Source organism: Leucopleurus acutus (genome assembly GCF_964270905.1).
Source record: "Leucopleurus acutus genome assembly, chromosome: 11".
Classification (NCBI taxonomy): domain Eukaryota; kingdom Metazoa; phylum Chordata; class Mammalia; order Artiodactyla; family Delphinidae; genus Leucopleurus; species Leucopleurus acutus.
This window is the reverse complement of record NC_139152.1, coordinates 97,535,526-97,541,612: the sequence shown is the minus strand read 5'-3', so window position 1 is coordinate 97,541,612 and position 6,087 is coordinate 97,535,526.

Genomic DNA, 6,087 nt, shown 5'->3' with positions numbered 1-6,087 from the left:
AAAATCCTGTTAAGAAGTTAGAGGGTCAGTCAAGGAGTTGGGAAGGACATTCTTAGGCTGAGGAGACCAGAGAAGCAACAGGGAAAGGATGTTTCTTCTTGGTTGGAGCAAACCTGTGAATCCTAGGCCGGAAGGCAGTGGAGAAGTCCAGGAAGGTGGCCTTTGGAGGGCAATGTAAAAGAGCTGGACCTCATCCTTAGCCCTGGCAGCTTCGGGAAGTTCCGAAAGAAAAATTAGATGAGGTATCTTAGAAGCAGGGGACCATTCCAGAGCTGCCGGTGCAGGAGCACAGGGCTGGCCAGGCAAAAGCCTTTTCAGAGGCGGGGGTGGATGCAGTGAGAGAGGAAGGGGTTGAAGGCAGTGTTGTTTGTTTTTTTCTCCAGAGATGGGGTGAAAGCCTTGGGCATCTTAATTACCAAGCTCAGGAGGCAAGAGGCTCACTAAGCATCATGGGAAATTCCCTGATCCAGCCAAGAATAGCAGAAGAGCCCTGTCCTAGGGAAAATGATTTGATGAAAGAAACCAGCGTCTATTGCATTGGCTCTGGAGAAGGACTTAACATCATTTGGGTCAAAAGACCCCTCCCTCCTGGCTCCTCCATGGCCCTCTGCCCATTCTGTTTGGCAAGACTCAAAACCCTTGTGTAATCTAGGACCTTGGTACTCAAAGAGTGGGCCTGGGACCACCAGCAGCAGCAGCAGCACCTGGGAGCCTCTTAGAAATGCAGAGTCACAGGCCCCAGCTCAGACCTGTAGCATCAAAGTCTGCATTTTAACCAGTCCCCCGGGACTGGTGTGCACAGTAAAGCTTGAGACGTGCTGGCTTAGGCTCCGAATGGCAGGCCCTGGTCCGCCTTGTATTTCTAGGACCTTAACATTGTGAGTTGTCAGAAAGTACCGAGTGACGGATTGATGGCTAGCTGAGGGCTGCTGTAAGGAGACAGAAAGGAGAAGGCGTTTTTGAGAGAGTGAGAAGGTGAAATTGGCAGGATTGGTGGTTGATTGGGTAAGGGAGTGGGAGAGATGAGGGCCCAGGAGCGTTGATGCTGCCATTTCAGGAGGTAGCTCTGGACACCTGCAACCCCTCTGCGGGCTGGACAAGGTTTCAGCTTTGGAAGGAGGCCAGGGTGGAACGGAGGCCAGGCCACAGGTACAGGAGACACATGGGGAATGTGCACGGCAAGGAGAGAGGGGGCCGGCAAAGGGCCTGAGGACTCCTGTGTGCGGCACGGGTAGGTTGAGAAGGAAGAGTCCACTAGAGGATGACCAGTCAGAGGGTCAGGAGGCCAAGGGCACAGAGAGTTCATGGTCAACTGTCAGATGCCACCAGGAGAATCAGAGGGGCAGCCTATAAACCGCCCGCTGCATTTGCTGACAGAGCTGTTGCTATCAAGACATCTCAGTCCCTAGAACTATGTGGACCCTAAAGCTCTTCTACCTCATAAATAAAACTTAAAAATCCAATTTTTCTTGAGTATTCCAACCTTGATTACAAACTTGAATAAGTAAATCCCTGTCAATTTAAACTGCAATTACAGATTTCTCATGGCTGCATCCGAGAACAACACTGTCATAACATTTATACTTAAAACTCTTGTAAAACGTCAAGACAGTGAGCATCACTTCCAGCTTGGCTTTTATTTCTTCTTCGGGATTTTGCTGTGTTTGTTGTGGTTTCTCCCTGGGGCTTTGTTGATGGAATTTGGATACCCTCTCATGTTTGTGATAATCTCCCAAGATAAGCTGAGGTCACTGCATCTGTATGTTTGACCTTGGTCCTTGGCTAGGAAACAGGGCTTTACTGTCTCTCCTGGGGTGACACTTGGCTAGTTAATCATTGTGGACATTTTCTGTGACCGCTCCTTCTCCTGGACAGCGGAGGGTGACCCCACACTGCGTACCTGAAGGAGCCTCATCAACCCGGTGGTCCTGTGAGACCACCACAAGTCAGCCTTTCCTTTCATGGTGCAGTTTCTGCCTGCCCCCAGCCTCCAGCCCAGGGCTGTGAGTTTACTCTTTTCTGATTACACAGCTAAAGCAAACATGTCTCTCTAATTAGTTAACACCAATAAAAGAGACAAGATAGATACACAGACTAACACATCCCAACTTAATAAGTTCCATAAAAATTCAAGCAAGTCATACGGCAGTCGTCTTTCTTATACTACAACCCTCTCTGAAGGCATTATGGTAACGTTTCACTTTTGAGTATCATCATAGCCATGGCCTTTCACAGAGTGAATTGATTCAAATGAACTATGTTTCCATGAACAACTTTTGATGCCTGTATTGTTGTGGGTTGGCCAGCACTGGGGGAGACTTTTGATGGTTCCATCATCTTTCCCCTGCTTTCCTGGTATTTCTGAGGGTGGCCTTACTTCCTGGCCACAACAGGACATTCTGGACTGTCCCCCCACTCCAAATTTTTTTTTTTTTTAATGTTCCGAGGAACCCTGTTTTCCTTTGGTGAAGAAGGTCTTAGAAACCAAAGTCTGGGCACTGGGGTGTCCCTGAGACTTGGGGGTGGCAGACCAAAGGTTGCTGTGGCTTTTGGGCCTCTCTTGGAGAAACAAAGCTGGAAGTACTGATATTTTTAAGGTTTTAAGTTTACAGTCAATTCTTTCAGTCCGTTGTTTTGTTAACAAAGGTTAACAATACTGTTGTTTATCCTATATTGATGGGATTTGGCCACAGTCAGGTCGCTATGACACTGGCAAAAGCCTCCATTCCCAGTAGGGGACAGGAAGCAGATGACAACAGGCAAGGGGACCTAGGAAGGGAAGGATCAGAAGCGACACGTGGCGGTGACTCTTTGGAGAAACCTGGTTGAAGGCGGGAGAGAACTGGAGGTGACGGGGTGAAAGCGGGGACTTTGCTTTACTGTTTTCTTATATTTTTCATGAAAATGGGAGAGGTTCCATCTTGCTTATAGGTGGAGCAGGAAGTGCTATAGTGAAAATTGTATCAATTAGGATTCTTCTTTGCACAGGGAAAAAGAATCCAGCTCATCTGGTTAAACCAAACTTTATAATGGGGAAGCCGAGGGCCAGTCAGATCAAGCCCAGAGGGCCACAGAGGCTCCAGTGATGTCAAGTTCCGCTGCATGTGTCTTGGCCTCCCTGGGGGATGGGCTCTGTTCTGAGATGGGTCGTCCCTTCATCTGGTGGTGGCGAGGCACCGTAAAGCTCTGGTCTACACAATCCTCACTCCTCGTCCAGAACAAAGAGGGTACAGCCAGTGCCCACACAGAAGAAAGAGGATACCCTTCCCTCCCAGAGTTCAACAAGAGTCCCTGGTGGCCAGGCTGTGCTTCCCAGGCAGCACTTTACAGATGGGTAAACTGAGGCCAGAGCAGGGCTGGCACCTGGGTGCTTCCATCCCCGTTATCGCCTCCCCCGAAACTGCCCCGACAGCCAGGCCAGGTCAGCCTAGAAGGGCTTTGGCCCCAGAGTCTGACAAGCGCTCCAATTCTAGTCTCTGCCCGTCTAACATATTGGCTCTGTGAGTTTGGGCCAGTTCCCATCTCAGCGTCAGACTCCTCACCTGTAAATGAGGCTGATGACAGCATGATCTCAGGATTGTTGTGAGATTAATTAAGCTGCAGGGAGGCAGATTCCCCGGGGATATCTGAGCACAGCCCAAGAGATGGCTCCCAGAAGAAAGCCATTGCCTTCTCAATTCTGGATTTGTTTTTTATTTCTTTAAGTTCTCTGCTCAGGTCCAGGGGCAGGTCTCTGCTAGGTGCTGGCCTGTCTTTACGGCCTCTGTATATCTTGTGAATCTCACTTCCTCACAGGGAGAAAGCAGGAGCGGGTTCAGCCCTTCGATAGGCCATGGGGCCCCCAGAGCCTTAGAGCATTTGCTTTATTCTCATTTTTACTGTTTCCTTCTATTCTAGGCTAGTGGTAGTGGTGCCTCCTCCAGGGCAGTAATATAAAGTTTCCTTTTAAAATATATTTATTGGAATGAAAAAGCCAATATACAGAAAAAGTATTGTGAATATTACCAGCGGTGAAAGGGTACAGGTGTATCCATTCCACACATGTTGGTTGGGTGCCCAGTTACTGTTCCAGACACCGTTCCAGGAGGGAGTCACAGCAGTGAACAGGTCAGCAGGAACCCCCTGCCCTGTGGAGCTCACATTCTAGGGCAGGGGATTGGCAATAAAATAAATGCCTAAGAGAAATGTGAAGCAGGTCACATGGTGATGCTGATAGGTGTACGGGGGCAGGGGGTGGGGGGAAATCGAGGAGGGAAGGCATCAGGGTGTGAATGGAGGTCAGGGAAGCCTCAGAGAGAAGCTGACATTGAAGCTTGAACCTGAAGGAAGTGACAGAAGTAGCTAAGCAGGTATGTAGTCAAGGCTGTTCCAGGCAGATGATCGGAAAGAACAAAGGCCCTGGAGTGGGTGGGAGCCAGCAGGGAGGCCAGTGTGGCTGGGCAGGGTCTGGCTGATGGAAAAGAAGGGGATGTGGTCAGAGGGCAGAGGTGGGGCTTCTGAGTTCAATGAGGAGCCACTGGAGGGGGTGGGGCGGGGGAGGGATGTGATCTGGACCTAGTTCTACCATCACCTCTCTGGCTGCCATTTGGACAGGGGTTTGGGGGAGGCAGGGATAGAGTGAGAAGAGGTCTCCGCACTCAGCCTGTGGAGGGGCTGCTGGCTTGGACAAGAGGGTGGGGTGAGGAATGTCCAATTCTGGGTATATTTTCAAGGTGGAGCAGATGGGATTTGCTCTTGGAGTGGATGTGGGGTACGCAGATTGTGGGCAGAGAGAGGAATCCAGGTTTAGGGCCTGAGTACCTAGAACGTGGAGTTTTCGTTAACTGAGATGGGGTAGATGCAGGAGGACGGTTTTGGGGGAGATCAGGACGTTGGACGGCATGAGATAAGGGAGGTCTCCGGCACACAGTTAGATACGTGAGTTTAGGCAGAGGTCCAGGCTGCAGGCCACATTTGGTGTCATCCGCAGCTAGAAGCCTCCAAAGCCACAGGTTGGGGTGACATTTAGAAGTTGGGGGGGCTGCTACAAAAGAGAATGGGGGGTCACCAAGGAGGAAGAGGAGAACCAGGCAATGTGGTGTCTGGGAAGCCAAGAGAGGAAGGTGCATCAGCGGGGAGGAAGTGGGCAGCGGTGAGAAATACTGCTGGAGGGACCCGTAAGACAAGGACAGAGACTCAGCACTGCACCCAGCAACATGAACATCACTGGGGCCCCCAAATGACAGATCTGGGGATTAGTGGGGAGAGGGGCAAGAGCCTGATTACATGGGTTTTAAAGGAGAATGGGGGAGAGAGACTGCAGACAGCCTGGAGAAACAACCCTTGGAGGACTTTTGCTGTAAAGGGAAGGGGAAAATGAGGCAGCCATAGCTGGAGGGGGCAGAGGGGGTTCGTAAGAGTGTTCTGTTCTTGTTGTTTTTCCTCTCTGGTTTTAGTTTTAGGATAGGAGAAGTAACAGCGTGTGAACTGACAGGAATGATTGAGGAGAGGGGAGAGAGGACAGAATCACTGGATCAGTGTTGGCTTGAAGGGTGGGATCTTGTGGACAAGTGGAGGGGGCTTCCGGGCCAGGTGGGCCAGTTCAGCCTGGTCCCCAGAGGGAAGGGGAGGTTGGGCACCATCTCAGGAGGTGGACGGATGGGTGGTGGAAGCTGGTGGGAATTTTCTTCTGAGTCGTTCATTCAACGGCACATACTGAGGCAGACTGTTCCCGGGGCTGGGACGGAGGGTTTGCATTTTCTCAGTGGCCTGGGCGCTGGTCATCAGCTGAGTGAGAGGACGGGCGAGGAGGAAGTGAAGACAACACAGCAAGTGTGCAGTGGACCAGGAGGAGAGTGAGGGGGGAAAGGACAGAGCGGCGAAGGTAAGACACTGCGGGATGCAGGCAAAACGTTCAGCACGGGGCACGCTGTGAGGAGGTACAGTAGCGTCAGGCGGGCCCGAGTTCAAATACCGATACTGCCCCTTCTCAGCTGTTTGAAGTTGAGTTACTTAACCGCTCTGAGCCTCGTTTTTCTCACCTGTTAAATAGGGGAAATGGGATTATAAACCCATAGAACAGGCAGCAGGGAGGCACGGCGAGCGCAC